At 44.0% G+C, this 23,844-nt stretch overlaps 1 pseudogene; it reads left to right on the top strand.

Moving 5' to 3' along the window:
• Nucleotides 1-17,671, top strand: part of LOC112860584 (phosphatidylinositol N-acetylglucosaminyltransferase subunit P pseudogene) — a 35,526-nt pseudogene extending 17,855 nt beyond the window's left edge.
• Nucleotides 17,672-23,844: the final 6,173 nt, after the last annotated feature.

Raw genomic sequence — 23,844 nt, 5'->3', positions numbered from 1 at the left:
AACCCAACTCTTGATTTCGGCTCAGGTCATGATCCCAGGGTTGTGGGATGGAGCCCTGCATCAGGCTCTGTGCTGAGTCTGGAGCCTGTTAAGAATTCTCCCTCTTTCTCTGTCTCTGTCACTGTCTCTCTCCCTCTTCCTGTGCCCCTTTCTGCCACTCACCCACGCTCTCTTTCTCTCTAAAAACAAAAAAACCAAAAACAAAAAACCTATCAGGGAGATTGTACTTCTTATCAGAAGTACAAATAAGTTCAGGAGTCAATTGGAAAGGGGAGGAGGAGGGACATTCCTTAGCATAGGATTCCTTTCTTCGTAGAGAGGATGCCTGTGACCGTGTTGCCCACCGCTTGGCTGTTGCTCAGGAGACTTTGGTGTCATTCCCACTGGCACACAGGCCATTGAAAAGGCCCCCTCTCACATGTGGAATCTTAAAAAACAAACAAACAAACAAACCATAAACTGCACTCATGGATGTAGAGAATGGATCAGCAGTCGCCCATCTGGGGATGGGGAGAGGACAAAAGGGGTGAAGAGGGTCATAAGGTACAAGCTTCCAGTTATTAAAATAAACAAGCCTTAGGGATGTAATCACAGCATGGTGGCCCTAGTTAATAAATCTCTATTGCAATTTTGAAAGTTGCTACGACAGTAGATCTTAAAAGTTCCCGTCGAGAGAATAAAGGAAGTTTGTAACTATGTGTGGTGTTGGATGTGGACTGAACTACACTTACCGTGATCATTTCACAATATGTACAAACATCGAATCCTTATGGTGCACACCTGAAACTAACATAATGTTACATGTCGATTATAACTTAATTTAAAAAGAAAAAAACAAAAACAAAACAAAACAAGGACCTGTGCTCTGAGTAGAGTCTCCATGCCTCCCAGGAGCCAGGAAGTAGAGCCCTGCCTGCCATCACTTAGGCCTCATTGGCTCCTGGGAGGAATAACCCCTGACCTGGTCCCACCCCTGCCTTGGCCCCAGCCACCTCTGCCAACTCAGAACAGAGAGAGCAAAGCCCTCTCCAAGCTGTTCGTTTGGTAGCTCTGTTGTTGGGTGTCTTTACTGTTAAGGGTGTCCAAGCTCCTGTAACCCATATGCTCCTGGAATTGACTTTGAGTAGTGACCTATCCTTCAGGGGCGGATGAACACAAGTATAGCCCCAAAGGGGGTGCAGAAGGAGAGGATTATGAAAACAGAAACGAAAGCCAGAATCTCTGGCATCAGAAACAAAATAAATAGACAGTCACCAGCCCAGCAAACATGTAACTTACTACTACCTTTCCCTTGGTCTCTTTATATCCTTCATATCCTTCTGTCCAAAGATTCTACTTCTAAATTCGGCATGTATTAGAATATTCACTGTAGCATTGTGGGTTTTTTCCCAAGTTTTTATTTAAACGCGCGTTAGCTGGCGTACGGCGTACTCTTAGTTTCAGGCGTAGAATTTAGTGATTCAACACTTCCAATACCGCACCAGGTCCTTCTCAAAAGTGCCCTCCTTAATTCCCATCATCTCTGTAACCCATTCCCCTACCCACCTTCCCTCCACTCACCATCAGTTTGTTTTCTGTAGTTAAGAGTCTGTTTCTTGGTTTGCCTCCCTTTTTTTTTTTTATCTTCCCCCTACGTTTGTTTTGTTTCTTAAATTCCACATATGAGTGAAATCGTATGGTGTTTGTCTTCTCTGACTTATTTCCCTTAGCATAATACCTTCTAGCTCCATCCGTGTCGTCGCAAACGGCAAGATGTAGTATTGTTTTCTAATGTTTGAAAAATCGCAAGTAGTCTAACTACAATAAACTGTTATACACCCATATTTTAGAATACTATCCAGTAGTTTAAAAGAACAATGTAGATTTTCATGTAGTGACTTGGGACGATGTCTAAAACGTATTAAGGTGGGGGGGGGAGCAAGTTACTGAACAAATGTAACCCCATTTGTGTATGTACACACATATACCAAACAAAAACAAAATGATTTTTCTATGGGAACATATAAATGTAACTGTGTAAAGAAAAAGGGGAAAAGCAGTCTGGTTCATTGGAGAGAGGGCAATGGCACAAATTGGCCGGAGGGTTTGATTTTCCTGTATTATTTGGGGGTTTTGCAAGAGTGTATTTACAACTAGAGTGTATTCGTGCATCATTGGTATATTTAAATATGAATTTATTTTAAGGGGTTATTAGGAAATTTAATGAAATATGTAACCTCAATTGGAATATATATATATACATATATATATATATATATATATATATATGTATGTATATATATATATATATGGCCGCAATGTCATTTACATCACTTACCAGCCCTTTCAACAACAAAGGGACCATTTTGTTTGGCATAGGAGGGAAGCCCGAGGCAAAGAGTTAAGGGAATCCAAGGATCCCGTTCTGTAATGAAATCAGGTTTAACCATCTGGTCAAATTAAAGATAACCCATCACCTGTTGAGAGCCACAAATCATTGACTAAATTTGAATCTACCTACCACGCAGGCCAGGATTCATTTGCCAAGCCCAGCCGTGATTCAAGTCAAATCACCGCTCTGCCACTCACAGTGTCCTTGCTGAATAATTTTCCAGTGCTGTTATGTTTATAAAATGGAAGCGAGGAGCATTAAGTCACATCTCGCACAGCAGGACAGCCAGGATGCGGTAGGGAAGATGAACAATTCACCTCGGGTTTTCATAAAATCTCAACCGTTCATTCCATATCCTGTCGTGGAATACAATAAAGGGTGATCGGAGCTGTAAACACAGAGCTAACTGCTGTTAGATTATAACGTTTACACTGATGCGCTTATTTTTCGGTCATTCAGCTGCACACTCTCCTACATTTTCAAAGGTAACGGTTCTCGGTAAATAAAATGTTAAAGAGACGTTCTGTATCGAGTGCATACTTAAGTTTGAAAGACACAAGCTTAAACCCCGCCACGTCTCCTCCAAAAAAAAGCAAACTGGTGAAGAGGCACCACTTCTATGGTGAGTGGCCTTCCTTTGAGACTCATTTCCCCAGGATGTCGTCAAGAAAAATTTGAATAAATTCTAAGGCCATGATGGGCACAGTTGCTTTTGTTATTTCCAAGGCATTTCACATCTATTGTTGTTGGTACAACAACCCTATGGAATAGACGCGCAGATGCCAGCAGGTGATAGTGTTCCCATTGCACAGGTACAGAAATTGTGACAGAAATTTCTGAGTGCAAGATCAGACGGCTGATCTGATCTACCGATGGGGCCTGGGCTAGAATTCAGGAATGTTGACTCCCAATCAAGGTCTTGGAAATTGCTAACGTAGAATATCAACTTCCTGATTGCAAAAAGATACGAACTCTCTAGAAATGACATGCCCGGTCATTTTAGTCAAGTCTCCTAGAAATGACCTCCCACTTACGATAGGCCTTCAGTGCCCAGTCCCCCCCCCCCCCCCCCCCCCCCGCTCTGGGCCATATTGTTGCTTTACAGGCCAGACCTGTGCTGAAGCTTCCAGATGTTGCAAATATGTCATACAATCTCAAACAACCGTCATAGCCCCTGAGGTTTCCATCCAAATACTTTCAAGGTCCGAACACGTGGGCATCAGAAGCACATGTGAACATGGGTACCGCCTGCTTTATTTCAAGACCCATTTTGCCCACAGGTTCTTCAGCAAGCGTCTGAGTAAGCAGCAACGCCCCATATCGATTAGTCTTTCAAACTTCTCCGCCATGAGAACAGTCCACATCCCTGTTCCTAATGCTTATCTGAGTCTCCCTGACCTTAGAAATGACAGCTTCCTGGCTTTGGGGAGGACTACAGCTGTCTAATGACATCATCCTCCCCCTGTCGAGCAGGCGCTGCCCTCCCCTCGAGGAAGGATTGGCACAAATGACTTGAGGCTGTTATTCCAGGATCAATGACCTGAGCAGACGGGGTAAACTCCCCTAGAGAATTGGATTCAAGAGACTTGAAGCTTCCCAGGAACCTGAAAGAAATGGCATTTAGGTTTTCATGGCCCACTAGCGCTGGTTAAAAGGTCAGAAATAAAAGGTTATTGACCTGGGAGATTTTCTTGAGAGAAGGAGGGCAGCGTGACTGCAGCCCCCGGGGTCCCTCCAACTCAGGGATCAGAAAGGCACTTGCCGGTCGCTGACTGTGGAAAAAATTAAAGTAGGGAAATGATGGGAAAATGTACTCTACGTTTTATTTGATTTGTACTGAAGTAAGTTAGGAGGTGATGCTCTGCTTTCAGAAAGGCTATGCTAACTCTGGAATAAGTTGTGTTGGTTTGTCTTGGGTTTTATGTTCAAATTCATATTCCTTTAATAATTTCCACATTGGGACCTCCTGAGGTCCACAGAGTTCGGTTCCTGATCTCCAAGTAAGGAAAGACTTGTATTTCTGGCCACTTCTCTATTATCTCCTAAGAAATTACCCCATTGACTTGCAACCAGGAAAACAGCAAACATAAAATTCTCCTTAGCTTTGATCAAGACAAAATGCCAGTCATCTGAAACTGCATTTGACAGCGTGGATGTACAATAGGAAGTGAACTAGTAAACTGGGTCATGAAATTGGAGAAAAGGAAACAGAAAAAGTTCACTGATCAAAAAGCCATCACAGCAGCTAAGATTAAACGTCTCCAGACATGACACTGGACACCCTTCTGGAAAGGTTAGCCTTGCGGAAAGTGCAGTTGTATATTTCCTTAGCATGTTTGAAAAGTTCTCCAGCTCAGAATAACCAGGAGCCTATGAAAATGCCACTTTCCCTCAGAATCGACAACAACCTGGCAAGGCCCCAGTCGTGGCAATTTATTACACTCAGCCTGAGCCATTAACATGCAGCTTCACACACTTGTTGGAGTTTGACACTGGTTGAGCTTGTTTTTCTGGTCCCCTGGGGCAAAAAACAAGCGATAGCCAACAGTAATTTCACCTTTCGAAATGTCCTTTCCTCTCCCGAACTTCTCCCCTGCCCCGACCCCAACACCCTGTAATACCTGAGCTCATATTCAGAAGAGGAATACAAAAGGAGATCTGACACAGCTCAACAGACAGCACTTCCCGGTCAAACAATGGGGCCGTTGGTCATGGACAGCTGGCCACCAGTGACTAGATTGAGACCAACAAACAACCATGCACAGGCCTCTGAGCAATCATTAAGTGGGAATGACTTGAGGATGAGCTAGGCTTGAATCAAATGACTTGTTAAGGCATCTCAGTCTACCATCCGTCTCAAACCTTATACTTGCCCGGGTCTTTTGATGGTTTCTGATCAGTAGTGCAAGATACCCAAACTGGAGCTCTCCCCTCGGGTATGAGGCAAGTGCCACGGGGCAGAAGGTAACTATATTGTTTGCATAGCACTATATCAAATATAATAGGCCCTTAGGTGTCGTTCTGATAGCAGCGCCCCTAGGAAGCCTTATGAGACAAAGCCATTTATGTGTATGTTCACAGCATTTCCTCCTTCCCTCCAGGCTTAAGAGGAAGTGGTCTTTGCTCATCCAGCTCTGTGCATTTGTGATGCAGAAAGAGGGACATGGATAGAGGACGGGAGAGAGGTCATGGAAAAGCCAGGGAACAAACGGAGAAGAAAAGGGCTGGACCAGCTGGGTGGGCAAGAGTTTTTGCTTCCTGGTGATAAGGGCTTTGTTTTGTTTGGTTTTGTTTCTTTTTGGTTAGGAGTAAGAGTGAGGAGAGACAGAGAGAGAGAGAGGAAGGAACCGCTCCTGTCTGCAAAGCACCCAGGTGACTGAAATGAGAGCATTAGACTTTGAAGATCATTTGGCCTACATAGAGCGTGTGTTTTCTTCTGTCCTTTTGTAGTTTCTCCAGGCATCCGTTCAAAAGGAACGCGTTGTTAGGTTTATCTTTCTGTGAAACAACTATTTCTTTAAACCACCCCAAGACTGGGCCACATGGGGCGCCAGTTATAATCAAGTCACCCTTGAAACCGCGCAGGGTGGCAAAACAAAATGGAAATAGGATGCTGTGGTCATGGCAGACGAGAGGCCCATCCAGCGCAGAGACTCATTTTTGCCAACAATGCCTAGCCATATCCACCAATGACCATGACACCTGCCTGACTGCTGCCCCGGATAGATTTGAAAGATGGAAGTGTCCCGTGCTGACGGTGACCATGTCATTACACTGGTAAAAGTGTTCAATCAACCAGACGCCTGCCTTCAAGGAAACAAAAGATCTGGATGATTAACTGGAATTTTCTTTTCACCTGGACGTTTGCTACAAGGGAGATGTGGTCGTCTGACGTTTCAGGTGTCAAAACCCTGGTGGGTCTGATGCAAGGCGTGCTGGTATCTCAGCAGAGACACAAACTAGGAATAGGAAGACCAAGTAAGATAGATGACAGGAGGGGTCCTCTGGGTGGAAAGAATGGCCTATAAATCAAATCATAGTGTCCAAGAAGCACAGTGAACTCAGACTCCGTGCTGTAGGTAGAGTATCTGACACAGCGAGGAGATCATTTTTGACACCCTTGCTCCCCTCAACACCAAAAAAATTATTTTTATTAATTTTTTATTTTTTTAATGTTTATTTATTTTTGAGGGAGAGCCCGAGCAGGGGAGGGGCAGAGAGAGAAGGAGACCCTAAATCCAAAGCAAGTTCCATGTCGTCATGGCAGAGTTCGATGTGGGGCTCAAACTCATGAAACTCGAGATGATGACCAGAGCCAAAATCAAGAGTTGAACCCTTAACCGACCCAGGCACCCCTAAAAAGCTCTTTTTAGTAGTAATCACGAAATAAACCTAAAAATAACAATGGCCAGAAAAGGAATAAAGGTAGTGGAAGTGTTCTTTTATTGAACTTCCTGTGTATAATTGTGCCTGTAAAAAGTCATCATAATATAATACGCTAAAGTATATAAAAGGGAAACATGAATATTAATACTTTCTAATTTACATTAGCATATTTTCTGGAAACAGAGTAACTCATAAGTACATATTGGTCTATTACAGTCTATTACAGTAATGAATCTCACAGTTCGCACTCGGCTTCGCTGTTTAAAATTATAAACACTGGGGCGCCTGGGTGGCTCAGTCGGTTAAGCATCCGACTTCGGCTCAGGTCACAATCTCGCGGTATGTGAGTTCGAGCCCCACGTCGGGCTCTGTGCTGACTGCTCAGAGCCTGGAGCCTGTTTCAGATTCTGTGTCTCCCTCTCTCTCTGACCCTCTCCCGTTCATGCTCTGTCTCTCTCTGTCTCAAAAATAAATAAACGTTAAAAAAAAAATTTTTATAAATTATAAACACAGAAGCTCCAAGTGATCTTGTTCCTTCACGTTTGCAATCATTATGCCATCATTTTTTATTTTGAATCTACTGTTTAAATGCAGCGACATCTGAAAAAAAAATAAATAAATGCAGCAATGGCTGTTATCACAGGGGTTGGACCCTCTAACTTATGCCCTACACCCAGCTCAAAGGATTTTGAATTGCTGTGAATTTAGGAAACAAACATCTGTTTCCACCTGGGTTGAGGTCCAACTGTATAATGAGAGGTGTCCTCAGAACTAAAGTCCATGTTTTTGTGAAATGTGTAATTAAAAGACAATAATATCAGGGGCGCCTGGGTGGCTCAGTCGGTTGAGCATCTGACTTCAGCTCAGGTCATGATCTCATGGCTCGTGGGTTCAAGCCCCACGTGGGGCTCTGTGCTGAGAGCTCGGAGCCTGGAGCCTGCTTCGGATTCTGTGTCTCCCACTCTCTCTGCCCCTAACCCTCTCTCTCAAAGATAAATAAACATTAAAAAAAATTTTTTTTCAAGACAATAATATTGAAATGTGTATTACACAACTGTGTCAAACCATAATGTGTATTAAAGGACAATAATAAACATATGCTCATCTGACATAAATTATTAAAAAATCAGTTGTTTAGAACTTGGAAAAGGCACCCCTTATTTTTTGTACCCTTGGGGGAGTGATCCCACTGACCTGCACTTAAAATGCAACTGTGCCGATCATTGTCTACTCTGATGAAAGAGGTACAGCTACAGGAATCTCCAGGTAGTGACAGGATGCAGGAAATGGAGCCTCACTCAGAAACTGGACACACACAGTGGGAGTTGGAAGCTTACAGCTTATTAGGCACTCAAGACTGACTCTATTCCTTCACCTGCACATAGGAATCAGATGTTTGACTTTCTGTCAAGTTTGGTCCTGATGGCTCAGGACCAAGAGGGTGGAGCAGGTCTCTGGGAAATGTTCTCTGAACTGAAGTTGAGAGGAGCTAAAGTGAGCAGAGCCATCCTGGAATGGTCCTTCAGGACGTGTTTTTTTTTTGTTTTTTTTTTTTTAATATATTTTTTAACGTTTATTTATTTTTGAGACAGAGAGAGACAGAGCATGAATGGGGGAGGGTCAGAGAGAGAGGGAGACACAGAATCCGAAACAGGTTCCAGGCTCTGAGCGGTCAGCACAGAGCCCAACGCGGGGCTCGAGCTCACGGACCGCGAGATCATGACCTGAGCCAAAGTTGGCCGCTTAACCGACTGAGCCACCCAGGTGCCCCAGGACGTGTTTTATAAACATGGGATGATGAGTGGAAGACTGTCAAAGCTCTTCCAATCAAGCAAGAATGTTCACATTGTTATTGCAACGTGTGGTTATGTATCAAGTGCCTGTGAATTTGGGGAAGTCCTCATCTGTCTTTTTCACCGAAGAGTTGAAAACATGAAAGGGACCAACAAAAAGATGGTCTGGCAAAGCATTGGTTTGACTGCTTTTCCTTGGATTTCTCATGTAGCCACTTTGGAAAAACTTACCAGATTTCCCAAGTTCTGTGACTGTTGGGCTTCAAAAATCACCCGCTCAGCAGGTTCCTGAGCAAACCTTGATTTTTTTCATTATCATAACCACCGTGTATTGGGCGCTATGTCCCAGGTACTGCGTTAAGCTGCATTTATAAAAGTGATAACAATAATTGGTCTTTTTGGTACAGATTTACAAAGAGATAGTTCCCCATTACAAATAAGAACAAGCAGACAGAAAATAGCTCAGAGGAATTAGTCATCATCCCAGCTGATAGATAGAATCACACCAAGAATGTCAGAGTTAGGAAATACCACAAGGTTAAGAAGCTTACAAAGGACAAAGATGACTATAATTACTGACGTTTAACTGAATAGTATAATTGAATCACTTAATTCACTTCCATTATTCAAGTTCCTGGCTTACGAGTGGGATGTTACTATGAGTCGAGAACTACTTCTACTCCAATTTTTGCTAGCCAAAGACTACTGGGGAGTGGGTGGGGGGGGACGGGGGGGTGGTGGAGGACGGCGGGGGGGGGCGGGGGACGGTGGTTAGCGTTCAATGTGGCAAATAAAGCTCTCCTGCTCAGCCAACCCCCCCCCCCCCCACCGAAAATTCTATGACAAGAGAAGCCTCTGACACTGTAAACTACAATAGGACAGGTCTTTGACTTCTCTGGGGTGTAAAGAATTTTAGGAAGCAGCTAGAAAAACACCCCCTGTATGACAGTGCGCTTCATCAAGGCTCTATGTAGGGAAGATCAGGCTACTACAGCAATGGATCTGAATTTGAGGCTCCATTTACAGGTTTTGGACCCTAGTAAGGTCACAGCCTCTGAGATTTCTGTCTGTGAAATGGTGATCATAGTGAACGATAGCCGGTGGAATAGTGATGAGTCCTACCTACCTCGCAGGTCACTTGTGAGGATTACATGAGACGATGCATGAGAACACGCTCGTTAGGTCATAGAGTCTACAAAAGGAAGAGATCATCATCCTTAAATGTATGTATTTCACCTTCTATCCCAAGTGCATACTCATAACTGCGGTTTTTCCGAGCAACAGTCAATACTAAATTCAAAATACATTTTAATGTAACAATTATTTCAAGCAATGCAGTCTTCATTTTTTTTTTTTTTTTGAAATTGTCCTTTGTGAGAAATGGTTTCGTCATTTTGCTGTCACACAATCTGCTTCTAATCTTGCTATGGTATTCTACTGGGAGTGAAGGGAGGTGAGGAAGAGTTGGGGGCGGGGGGGACAGGAGGTGGGGGGAAGAGTGGGGTGGAGTTGGTTTCTGGCTCTGTGGAAATATCCCTGGCCAGGATCAAAAGTCTCAGAACTTCCCTCGGATTCCAGAAAAACATCAAGTCAGTGTCAGCCTGAGTCCCCCACCAATTCAGTCCTCAGCTCTACTGTGCTTTGACAAGAGTCCAGTTGGAAAGCCCACCCTTTGGGCCGTAGGGCTTGGTGCATTCTGCTGCCACTCACCACCTGGAGGGCCATCTCAACGTCAGAAGAGCAGGCTTATTTAGGTTGTGGCAAGGCTGGCTTCGCCACAGGGTGGGCATTTGCTTAAGCCTCAAAGCTTATTAGATAGATTAATGGGGGATTTGGGCTAGCTCCTTGTTTCAGTGTCCATGTGCCTTCATGCCTGTTGTGCTCATTTGTTTGTGTGGAAAAGGGTCAGCATGGGCACGGGAGGAGTCTTTCCACAAATCATATCAAATAGTGTTTCATCTCAGGTAAATCTATTTTTAATAGAAAATGAAATTCCAATTCTACCAAATTTTGCTTGTCAGACTTTGACCACGTTCACATTTTCTGATTTCCATTTTGCCTTCATACCATAAACATCATCTTGCCCTGGGAATATTCCTTATAGGACAAGGGAAAATAAGATCACTAGACATTGATTCTCTGTCCTTACTCACCCAACACTAGGTGCCCAACACAGATGCCCTAGGATTTAAATAGAGGCGTGCACACATTGGGAAGAAGACCCTGGTTTCTCTCCACTCTCCCCATTTGCTCATCAGGATACAAAAGAGAGCCCACTCACCTAGCAGTGACAGAACTGACCAAGACCAAAATTGTCGTTACAACATTCTAGAGGGTCTTATTGGAAGGCTGAATACTTTGAAGAGAAACACAGCATGAGTAAGGCAACTGATTGCCTGTGTTTGAATCCTAGCTTTGCTCCTCACTAGCTGTTACCTCAGGCAAGGTCTTAATTTCTTGGCACCTCAGTTTCTCCATCTGTAAATCGGGGATAATCACGATATTTTTTTATGTGGTGGTGAGGAGTCACTGATTTAATAAATGTAAAGCAATTAAAACAGTACCAAAGTTATAATAAATGTTCAATAACCATTTCTTAATCTTGTTATTATTAGAAAAATATGCTACTCGATAATTATACCAGAAAAAAAAAAATTCCTCCCTCCTATCTCTCTAACCAAAGGGACTAAAACTCAAAGAGGTAGTAATAGAGAAAAAGGAGAGTTGAGCTCACCGAAACATTCAACACAATAGCCATGATCTTAAAACTCTGGGCTAACTCTGCATTAGCCCAATGTGAATTCTGATGTTGGTTTTCCTCATCCTGGAAGATGGACCAAATCCGACACAAGGTAATATTACCTCAGAGTTCTTTATTAGCTCATGACTTTAGGAGGACAGCCAAATATTTTGCTGGGAACAAAAGAACCCACTCTCTATGAGAATTATGTATAGTTTGGGTAGGGTAGATTTGGGCGTATTTGATATAAACAAAAAGGATATGCAATGGCTCGGTTTTAGGATTTCAGTTTTAATTTCCCTTTAGTGCAAAAGCAGTAGCAAACTCTTTCCTCGTGTTAACCAGGGTGGTTTCCCTAGTGTTAAGCTGTGCTAAATAGGAATGGTCCAATGTGGAGCCTCTTCTGTATTTCCCAAGTTGACCGTGACAGTGACGCCTGGTGCACACCACCTGCTTAGGGGCTCTAGTTTCCACTCACATGCATTTCTTAGTTTTTGTTGCTTGTTAACCCCAGGAGTAGCTGTATAATGTTATAGTTCCGGCTCCCCAACTAAGCACTTTCTGTCTTAATGTGTTAAGCAGCAAAGGGAAGGGGGCGGCAGCTCAATCCCTCTTCAGCAAGAAAGGATTTCTGGCTCAAAGTGGAAGTTAAAAGCAGATCTCTCGTTGTGCAAAGATAGGGTGCTGTGAAATCTAGAGAACTCCGTTTAAGAGCCTTCCGGCCACAGGATTGGGATGTTACTATCTAATGTTTCTGAGCCTAATATTGTATGAGTCGCTTGCCTTTCAGGCAAGGTTTCTCCCAGCTTTTTCTTTTCCAGGCTTACTTTAAGGAGAAAAGCTTTCCTAGATCTTTGTTCCAGGTTCACTGCCGGAACCAGACTGTGCCCAAGTTCTCGAAACCCCAGGGCTTCCAGTTTGAAAGACGCTTAACCTTAAGGCAGGCTTCCTACCCTCAGTTTACCTAATGTGGGGGTGGGAGACAAACTGATGAAGTAGATTCATCATCACTATTCATCTTGCATAGTGTTGCGACCTCAACTCCATGCAAGAACAAGTATGCCCCTAAAAAGATCAAAAGTAAAAACAACAAAATGGAGAAAAAATAGGAACAACTAGACACCTACATGCCAAAAATATGAATCAGACACAGACCTTATATCCTTCACAAAAAGCAACTCAAAATGGATCATAGACATAGACGTTAAATGCAAAACTATAAAACTCCTAGAAAATAACATAGGAGAAAATAGAGACAACCTTGAGTTTGATGGTGACGTTTTAGGTACGTCACCAAAAGCATGATCTATGAGAGAGCTGCTAATCTGAACTTCATTAAAATTAACAATTTCTGCTCTGAGAAAGACACGATCAAGAGAACGAAAAGACAAGCCACAGACTGGGAGAAATTGCTTCCAAAAGGTCCACCTGATAAAGATCTGCTAGGGGCGCCTGGGTGGCTCGGTCAGTTAAGTGTCCGACTTCGGCTCAGGTCATGATCTCACGGTCCGTGAGTTTGAGCCCCGCGTCGGGCTCTGTGCTGACAGCTCAGGGCCTGGAGCCTGTTTCAGATTCTGTGTCTCCCTCTCTCTCTGCCCCTCCCCTGTTCACGCTCTGTCTCTCTCGGTCTCAAAAATAAATAAACGTTAAAAAAATAAAAATAAAAAAAAAAAGATCTGCTACACAACATATACAAGGAACACTTAGGATTCAACAATAAGAAAACAAACAACCTGATTTAAAAACGGGCCAAAGACCTTAACAGACACCTCACCAAAGAACATACACAGATGGCGAGTAAGCACATGAAAAGATGGTCTCCATCACATGTCATCAGAGAAATGCAAATAAAAATGACAGTGAGCTGCCACTACACATGTATTAGAATGACCAAAATGCAGAACACTGACAACACCAAACGCTGGTGAGGGTGTGGAGCCACAGGAACTCTCGTTCATCGCTGGCAGGAATGCAAAATGGTACAGCCACCCTGGCACACCATTTGGCAGTTTCTTACAAAACTAAAAATTCTCTTATCCTATGATGCAGCGATCACGATCTTTGGTTTCTATACAAAGGAATCAAAAGCTTATGGCTGGGGGCGCCTGGGTGGCTCAGTCAGTTAAGCGGCCGACTTCAGCTCAGGTCACGATCTCGCGGTCCGTGAGTTCGAGCCCCGCGTCGGGCTCTGGGCTGATGGCTCGGAGCCTGGAGCCTGTTTCCGATTCTGTGTCTCCCTCTCTCTCTGCCCCTCCCCCGTTCATGCTCTGTCTCTCTCTGTCCCAAAAATAATAAATAAACGTTAAAAAAAAAAAAAAAAAAAAGCTTATGGCTGCGCGGAAAACTGGCATAGACATTTGTGGCGGTTTGGTTCATAATTGTCAAAACTTGGAAGCAACTAAGCTCTCCTTTGGGGGGCGAAGAGATAAATAAAGAGCAGTATAAACGGACAATGGAATCTTATTCAGTGATAAAAAGAAATGAGCTACCTGGCCATGGAAAGATACGTAAAGGAAACTTAAATGCCTATTACCAGGTGAAAGAGGGCAATCTGAAAATGCTGCAAACAATATGACCCCAACCGGAATCATTCTGGAAAAGGAAAAACAAAACAAAACAAAGCCTTGGAGACAGTAAAGAGATGAACGGTTGCCAGGAGTCAATGGAAAGGGGGGTGAATAGGCAGAGCACAAAGGACATTTAGGGCAGTGAAAATACTCTGTATGGTACCAGAGTGGGGGACACATACATTTGTCCAAACCCATAGAATGTACAACTCTAAGGATGAACCCTAATGTACTATGGGCTTTGGGTGATAATGATGTGTCACTGTAGGTTCATCATCTCTAACAAATGCACCACTCTGGTGAGGGGTGTTGATAATGGGAGAGGTTATGCATGTGTGCGGGAGCAGGAGAATCTCTCTACCTTCCTCTCACTTTTGCTGTGAACCTAAAACTGCTCTTTAAAAAAAAAATTAAGTCTTTTTGTTTTAAATCAAAGTGTGACCTCCCCTTTTGAGCCTCAGGCCCTAGGCCAAATGGCCTGCTCACCCCCACCCTCTCTTGTAAGATCTGTGCATGTTCCCATACAAATCATCCCCCAGAAAGCCTGTGTAGCAGAAATGTGGATAAAGTACTGTTTCTCAGTAATTTCAAGAACATAAAGCAATGGGATTACACATCACTCATTGGCACGACATTTTGGAAAGCTAGGCTTCCATTACTCCTGTGGCCATCCTTGGACCCAAGAGTTCACAGGACCTGAACCAAGAGGTAGCAATCAGTGTTGGGGACATGAAGTATTTGCTGCCCTGGGAGAGTGGGAAGCTAGCCTCCACTAGTACTCCAAAGAAAGTCTGTCATCATCTTCTGTCCTTGGTTTATTCTTCATGGAAACCAACCACGAAAGACCTCAGTTCACTGTGGCAATGGATTTGGTGGTCCACAAGTTTTGGGAAAAGCTACACTGTGATCACCTAACTCTAGCACCCCAGTTATCTGTAAGAATTTTCTCGGGGACCTGTACTGAGGAGAGAGGGCCTTGAGCATTCCTTGCCCGCCCAACACAGAAGGCTTAAGTTAAAATCCTTGGAAACTTTCACACAATCAATCAAGTTCCTTTGAAGCCCAAACTGTGTGTCTAACATGGGCTAGGTACTAGGAGAGAAGGGGCATTTCCCAAAAATGCGTAAGACATGGTCCCTAACCTCAAATACACTGGGCGTTACAAACCAAATACATATCATTTTATGAAACAGGTGATGGGGGAAGAGAAAAGGAAGGAGAGAGAGGGGGAGGGAGGAGAGAGAGAGAAACCATTATGTCAGAGGTTCTTCAGAGTCTAAGTGCAGAGTATTTTGTAAAGGCCTGTGTAGCTACTTAAGCTCAAGGTTCGTAGAGTATAAAAACTCTTCCAGGAAAAAGTGGGGCTTAAGCCAGATTTATTTTTGTGTCCCTGTAACCACCGTTCTCCTCAAAATATACTTGCTTCCACCCACCTCCACATTAATCCAGTAGAATCTACCTCTCAAACATTGTCTTAGCAACCTGCTTCCTGATTAACGCTAACAAGCCAAACAGGCCAGCATGAATAGTGAGGCTGAGACTCAGACCTCTGGCTCTGGGCTGTTTTTATACCACCACAGAGCTTCAAGGTCAAAAGGGACTGTAGATCTCACCTAGTCCAAACTCTCTTCCGCTGCTTAGGAAAGAGACATCTGAAGACACGTTCTCCAAACTTCCTAGCATGGTAAACCCGGTAGCTGTGGAAGCCCGGCCAATAAAATCAGCCTTGTGCCCATGAAGAAGCAGGAGATGTTAGGACACAAAGCACACCTGAACAATCTCACTGGCATGAGCAGAAGACAATCACCTCAAAGATTCAAGCCGCCATAGCTCCAAGTTTTGTAACAGGGGGCCACATAGTGAATTACCCTTTCAACCAACCTTCAAGGGTCACCAGACCAGCCATATTGCAGTCATCAAGGCTAAATTTCCAAGTCAGTTTGGAGTTTAGGTAGTTCATACCCAAACTAGCTCCAGCCCAACCAAGAAATCCTTGAGGGTAAGGATTGAGCCTCATTCATTTGTGCATCTCGAGGCCTGGTACGATGCCTCACGCTCCGTGGACAGCTCAGCGTGGTTTTGCTGAATCGAACTGAAATGCCCACGTTCAATTATTATACTGAATAATACAGAATGAGTTATCATGAGTGAGAGCAATATCTGGTACAGAAAACGTGACCATAGCTGGAAAGGAATGATGAGTAAACCAGCTGCCCACCTCAACTCCCCAGCCACCTTGGGAATCCCTCAGTCCCGAGACAAATAGCCATTCATAAATACAATGAGATAAAGATACTGATTCCATCTGGAAATAATATTATCATAATATTAACACAGAATAGTCGTAATATTAGAACAATTAAGTTACGATCACAAAGTATAGAAATGGGATTTGGTTTTTTTGGAATAAGTAGAAATTGAGCTGGGTTTCAAAGAATGGGTGAGATTTTGTATCAATATTTAGATAGGGTGAAAAAGGGAGGAAATGTGAGAAGATACTGTCCAAAGGGTAGGAAGAGAACAAGGACAGAGTGATGTCACGGCGGCCAAGAGGAGGTAGGGCTTCAGAGAGGGAATTGAAAGAGTTTTGATGGCAACAGATGCAGTAAAATTGATAAGGGCCGAACTTCCCATTGAATTCACCCAACAGGAGGCCAGAGTTGACTTTAGCAGGAGTCGTATGAATAGCTAGGACAGCAGCCAGACTGCAGTGGCCAGAACAGGAATGATATGCAGAGGCCCCAAGAGAAGACCTGCTCTTAGGTCACTTAGTGAAAATAGCCCGAGTGCGTGCAGAGCAGAATTAAGGAGGGTTCTGTACAACAAGAGAACCTTGAACTTCTGCAGAGGGGACGTGGCAGGAGCAACGTCTTGCACTGGGGATGCAAGAGAAAGAGAAACAGTGTGGAGGGAGAGGGGTTTGCCTGAGGAAGAGGAAAGAACATACACACAAAACATCCTGCACGCTGGCAACCGTCGTCTTCCCATAGCCTATGCACAGATTTTCAAGAAAAAAAAATTAGTTTCATATTTTTTGCCTTTTAAAAAATGGCAAGACAACAAAACTCACAGCGAGGACATACTCTGTATCAGGCTTTGTACTAGATGATTTGACACTTACTCGATCATTATAAAAAACGTCTCAGATGCTCAGCTGACTATGGAGGTGAGATGCCAGCCGGGTGATATCTGGTCACGGTTCTGAGACTGGAGCTCAGGCCATCATTTATGCCCGTGTGGAAGGGCCCTGGCCGACCTGACAGGCCGCTGCCATCTGCACGCTGACCATTCCGGGATGGCAAAGGAGAGAACGACTGAGCCCCTGGTATTTCCCCAGTGACCTCCTTCTCCATTAGTGAGCTTCTAAGGGAGGCAACTCAGTCACAAAATATTATCTTCTTTCATCTTGTAGAGGAAAATAAAATACCCTCGGGTAGGCATTCATAACCGGCTTATTCGCTGAACCTTTGTGAAGCACCTGTTATGTGCTAGGCGGTACCACTTTGCTTTTGCCGCATGACAGTTCACCCCCAAACGGAAAGCACGTATTACTTCTCATGAGATTCACGCCCAGGGAAAAATCAGGGATTTTGATGAAAGAATGAGTGAGTACTGCTACAAAGGTAAGAGTGGCCGTTTCTGCTTGGGGAGCTCCGGGAAGGCTCTGCAAAAAGAAGCATTTGATGGAGGTCGCAGACCTCAGATCTGGGGTATGAGCTCATCGGGCAAAGAAGGAAACGGGGTGGCACGTTTGAAGAAACACAACAGCAGGCAAAGTGCAGAGCAATGGAAACCACAGGGGGAGTCCGGGTAACTGTCCAGGAACATGGGAGGAGGACGCAGGGTCGCAGAGGACACAGGCGAAGTTGGAAAAGTCCCATCTTGAGGGATGGTAAGCAATGCCAGGGTCATCTTTGAACGAAGGGACAGATGGTGGAGAAGAGGCAACATTTTTGAGAACCGTTTTGAAGTTGATTGACATTTGGATGCAGAAAGTCAGTGGGTGGGGTGCGGGGGGGACAAATCCCAGGTTTCGTTCCGTGTTAGTAGACGGACAGTAGGGCTGTTCATCAGGAGAGAGATACAGGAAGAGGCGAACAGGAATAACAGTGAATTTGTGGTGTCTCTGGGACATCCTAGAATGGCTGCTCACTGGCTGGTTGTAGAGATTGGTTGGGAGTCCAGAAAAGAAAGTTCTGGGCTGAGAATTTGATTTGCAAGCTGTCAGCGTAGGTAGTGCTTTAGGGCTATTCAAAAGAACGGAGATCTTAATCATGGATCATCCCAGCTGGCCAAAAAAAAAAAAGAAGAAGAGGAGGAAGAAAGTAATTTCTTCTTTAAAAAACGAACAATCATTTTCAAATTCATTCTCTCCCAACAAAGGAATTAGCCAAGGGTCTGTTTCGAGACCAAACAAAAAGGGGGAAGGGATCATCTTTCTACATGAACGCAATGGGTAATTCATGAGGCTCTGAAAAATACAGCTGCAGCTTTGCCAATAATTTCCTGTGCCTGTGTAAACAGTGCCATGTTCTCTGAAGCTTTCTCCTTCTTTAAAAAGGTAAACTTTGCTTTGCCAATAATAGAGGCAGAACAATGTACTCAGTCTCCAAGTTCTTTTAGAAGAGTCTTCAGATATTAAACGCTGTCGTCCTTTGGTTACTTCTTCACTGGAGAGCTGGATTAGGAACACGTTAAGTACAAGTGGCCAGAGCTGTCATTACTGTGTAGCCGGTTAAGAGTGAGAAGGGGGAGGAAGATGAATCCCCGCAGCAGATTCTCCCCCATCCCACCCCCAAGCATTTCCCTGCATTGTAGTAACCGTTTGCTACTGTTGAGGAATATTTCGCCACTCCACCAAAAAAGAAAAACAGAAGCAGTTAAGTTTGCCATCAAGTCCATTTGGGGGACCCTGGACACTAAATCCTCTCTTAGAAAATCGCAAGAGTGGAGAAACCTGTTGAGGTAAGGGGGTGCTTCCCCAAGGAAACTTCATTTCGCAGAGCTCTAATTAGGATCTTAGGGTCTTACCCAACACCTACACGCATTTTGGGAAACACCGTCTCTGGGGCATTCAGCCCCTGGCTCTGCAGAATCACCTGGGCTTCCCTCCTGGCATTTCTGTCAGGGCTGACGTGGGTTTGTAAAACCAGGCGGCACATTTTCCCATCTCCACAGGCCTGGGGACAGGATCTCAGCTCTGGGCAGTCTCTCCCAATTTAAATTCTGAATTTGAGTGGTCAAAACAGCTGCCTCCCCTCCCCCAAACCTGCCGGGCTCTGGGAGGGATTCCTATTGAAGAGGAAATCCACCATTTCCTGCCCTAGCAGCGCCTCTGCTCAAGTGGGCCTTTGACCTGCTGAATTGGGGGTCTGTCTCTGGGATTTTTCCAGGACACAGGGAAAAACTCCTCTTAGAAAAGTCTCTTTGTCCTTAAGCAGCGCACCTCTAGGGGAAAACAAAAAATGAACACAGTCAGATTTTTGTAGCCTTATTTTCCATTTTATTCCATATATCGAGTCAATGAGAAGCGCTCTTAAAAAAAAAAAAAAAAAAAAAAAGGCAAAATCCAGCTCAGGAAAAGTAAAAATGTTTATGACAGCTTTTTTTTTTTTTTTTTTTTTTTAGATATTATATCCTCTTCCACATCAGGAAATGCAACATCTGCGTGTGCTCTTAAGGGTTCTCTTTTTTATTTCCTCATCGCCACAGATTTTCATTTCTGGCTAAAATGTCAGACACTATAAACTTGCACGTACCTCTGAACTAACTTTGTGTAAGATGAGACCAGGGGAGCTGAGGGGAAGTGCTTTTAAAAAACGGAAAGGTGGGAGGAATTGAGAAGGGGATGTAGACTAGTATCAAAGTTTAGCCATGACAAATAAACACGGAGATAAATAAGCAAATATGTCAAGGCTCTGACTTCCTGAGAAGATTCCAGGTGCTGGGGAAGGTCGTGGGAAGAGAGAAATGCAGCGAATCAGTGAATGAGGGTGGGGGGTAGAGGGGGGGCACCTGCAAATACTTGTATGGAGTTCTGACTTTTCATCTCACTTACATCGTGCAAAATCATTAGACGGCAACATTTGCTTGCATCTTTTCCTCATGTGCAAAGTGGAGACTGGGGAATCATCTCTCGTCTTTCTTCTTGGGTCTTTGACTTCTTCCTTCAACCCACACTATATCATTGGCTCTGTGCTCAGGCCCGGATGCTACCTTCCAGGCTCACCTAGACATCCCAAGCCATTGGAGGCCCCAGTGGAGGAGGGAAGGTTGGCTGAGTCACTCAGTTTAGGAAGACCTTTCTCAAGGCACATGCAAGTATGTAGGATTTATATTGATGGCACTCAGCTTCAAGTCATCAACAAGGTGGATTAAATACAAAGAAATCTAGAGGGAAGCGGCTGCTGGTTTTGGTTTTGTGTCTTGACAAAATCTGTTTGATGTCTGCAATGTTTATAGACTTCCTCTTATGGTCGTAAAATGATCGCCTCTACTGTAGACATCGCGTCTGCATTCAGTCTTTTTGGGTCTAAGAAAGAGAAGGCGGTAGGTCTGATATATCTTTCCCTTTTACCAGGAAAGCAATATTTCCCAGAAGCCCCCAACAAGTTTTGACTTATAATCCATTGACCAAATCCATGTGACATAGACATTCCTAGCTTCAAGGGCTCTGGAAAAGAGGGTGTTAAGATTTGCAACCTTCCAAGTGGGCCACAAGAAGCCTGAGTAGGTCTATTGACTTAGCCAATTGTTATGCCCAGAATTCGTGATCCCCAAAGACCACTAGGGAGCCGAGTCCGATGCAAAAGCAAAGAGCCTTTATTCGAGCTAGCTCGAGCTCAATCCCCTACCTGCACCGACGCAGCGGTGAGATACCAGGGAAAGAGAGCGAGTTTCAAAAGGACAAAGGTTTTATTGGGGCCTGGGGGCAGTTGGTGAGGTAATGGCTATGGCCTCAGCCGATTGGCTGGGGAAGGGTCCTGGGGAAGGGTCGAGTCCTGTTAGGCAGGTGAGAGGGGGTTACTCAAGGGGAGGAGGTGTGGTCAAGGTGAAGGACACAGAACAAGATGGAGTCGGCTGGCGTAGGCCCGCCCTTTCACCAATTATCCATTAATTTTATTATTGCTGGATGTTCCTTCCGAAAATTCGATCAAGGGGCCCATCATGAAACTAGTAAGACCACATTTGGCACATCACTTCACATGACCACTGGTAGTTGAGCTGTGGTATGAGTGAGCTAATAACTTTATTCCCATTTAAAATAAAAGCTTTTAAAGTGGTTTAATTTTTTTCAGGACCACTCATGTCTTCCCAAAACCCTCAAGTGTCTTTGGTTTACATCAAAGTCCTATCTAATTTTCTCCCAAGAGGAAACCTACCACAATAGTAAAGTTGTATATTTCCACCGGGATTTTCCCTAAACTGTTAATGAGTTGTGACTTCCTTATATGTACATGCAGACGAGACTGGTGCACTCCAAGCAGGTAGACAGAATTTGAACCAGATGGTTCAAGGAAAGGAAACTGGATTAGCAGATCATTTCAAACACCTCCATGTGTTGACTGAAATCCATAAGGGGAATGACAAAACATGTACCTTATTTTCTCAACAAACTGTGCACCATATTGAATGTTAAACATTATATTGAGGGAGGTGTCGAGCAAGCTCTGGTTTTCCTTTCCTTGTCACTAGAACCATAAGCCTCGTTTTGCCTAATTAATGTATACAGAGGGAAAAAAAGCAAGCAAGCAAGAGACACGGGGCTGCTTCATAAACTCATACCACCGAGAGACCCCATGGTAATCCTCTAGCAATGGCATTTGAATAAATTGGAGGTGGCAAGGGTGTGTCTAATTTCCATGAGTTCCCGTATGGAAAGCAAATCCCATTTTGCCTGATTTTCCAGTTTAAACAATAAACAGTAAGAGTCTCTCATCCTCGCCCTTAAACCAACTTCATTGAAACTAGGGCTGATGCAAATTAAGGCACTTCCCAGTACTCAGGCCCCCAAGCCCCTACCCCCAGTTTAATTAAAGCCTAATTTGGTTGAGGAGTAAACTGGTATTTACAAATCAGGAGAAAATCTGGTTCCAGTAATTAAAGGGATTTTCTAAATCTTGTCCTCCGTGTTAGAACACCCATTTTAATAGTTAATTAAAGACTCCTTAACCATCCTTTGAAGGAAATTTGAAAAAGAAAGATTAGGGACCTGCCACAAAGACATTTCTGACAATAGGGACTGAAATTCTTTGTTAGGCCCTTTAGGGAAAACTAAGGTCTTCATTTACCTAAAACACTTTGGGTATGCAAACTTTTTTTTTTTCTTTTAAGAAAAGGAGATACTTATTTGCCTTTGCAAATAAGCATAATTTGTGGGTAGCCTTGCCAATTTTACAGCTGTTCCACAAATCTAAGCCAGCTTGCAATCACCAGCATACCGCCGCCATTACAGTTAAGGTGGATTGGGGGCACAGCCATCTTGTTCTTTTGGTCTCTCAGGCTACAGCTGGTATGTCAAAATATCCAACTCCTGAGGCCAGGGGGCTCCCCAGGCACAAGGAAGAGAAACATTCCTTCTTGGAGATTCCACACCCTTCTCATATTCGAAATGGGTTTAAACCATTTAAATTGACCAATTGACCAACATTTAACCAGCCTTGTGCTAGGTGCTAGGAGGAATACAGTTGAATACAGTTGAATACAGTCATGGCTGCTCAGGGACTTGACTGTAATTCAGAAGACAAACACTTGTCCAGATATTGCTAATGGGAGACACAGAAGATATGCGGGAGGTACAAAGGACAACATGAGAATGGGAGAAGGGAGAGAGAGACTGAATGAGCAGCCCTTCTGAAGGTGTGAGTCAAGCTCTTTCTTAACAGGTAGGGAGAAGCAGATGTCTGGAAAATAACAGTGCCTAACAAAGAGAACTAGGAAACGGAGGCAGGAAAGGGCAATGCACATTCCAGAAAGAGTCTGGAGGTCCCTGGGGCTGGAGTTCAGGGTTCTTAGGGCCTGGGGCTGGGAGCAGGAAAAGAAAGCGTGAGGTCAGCAAAGACCATATTGTGGAGAAGCTTCCTGCCCTGGTCAAGACATTTGTTTCATTCCATGGAGAAAAAGGTTTTGTGGGGATGGAAGTAACTGGTTAGGGGACAAAAAGAGACTTGTAAGAGACCAGTTCAGGTGTTACTGCCAAACGCTGTGGTAACAGCACCCAAAAGTGTGCTCTAAGGCAAGAGGTCTACAAAGCAACACTTATACCCCTAGAGACCCACAGACTTTCCAGGGGGTATAGATGCTAAATAAACCATCTGAAGGGAATCAGTTTCTAGATCTTCATCTCCTCTATGTCCTCTATGCTTTTTTTTTTTTTTTTTTTTTTTGGTGTCCCATATGTTCTATACGTCCTTTTCTGAAACTGCCTGATAGCCCAAATCTCACTTGAAAAAGAAAGACATACCCTTCTCTTAAGCCAGATCTTTTATGGTGAGCTAATCATTCATCAAGTCACCTTAAACATAGGGGCTTCCTGTCTTGTCATCTCAGTTCCTTCTGTTAAGAATGAAATGTGTGGGAATGCAAGCTGGTGCAGCCACTCTGGAAAACAGTATGGAGGTTCCTCAAGAAACTAAAAATAGAACTACCCTACGACCCAGCAATTGCACTACTAGGCATTTATCCAAGGGATACAGGTGTGCTGTTTCGAAGGGACACATGCACCCCCATGTTTATAGCAGCACTACCCACAATAGCCAAAGTGTGGAAAGAGCCCAAATGTCCATCGATGGATGGATAAAGAAGATGTGGTATGTATATACAATGGAGCATTACTCGGCAATCAAAAAGAATGAAATCTTGCCATTTGCAACTACGTGGATGGAACTGGAGGGTATGATGCTAAGTGAAATTAGTCAGAGACAAAAATCCTATGACTTCACTCATATGAGGACTTTAAGAGGCAAAACAGATGAACCTAAGGGAAGG

This window comes from Puma concolor, chromosome A1, assembly GCF_028749965.1.
Source record: "Puma concolor isolate L17-30 chromosome A1, mPumCon1.1.hap2, whole genome shotgun sequence".
Classification (NCBI taxonomy): domain Eukaryota; kingdom Metazoa; phylum Chordata; class Mammalia; order Carnivora; family Felidae; genus Puma; species Puma concolor.
The sequence above is the reverse complement of the archived record's forward strand: the minus strand, read 5'-3'. Positions and strand labels throughout refer to the sequence as shown.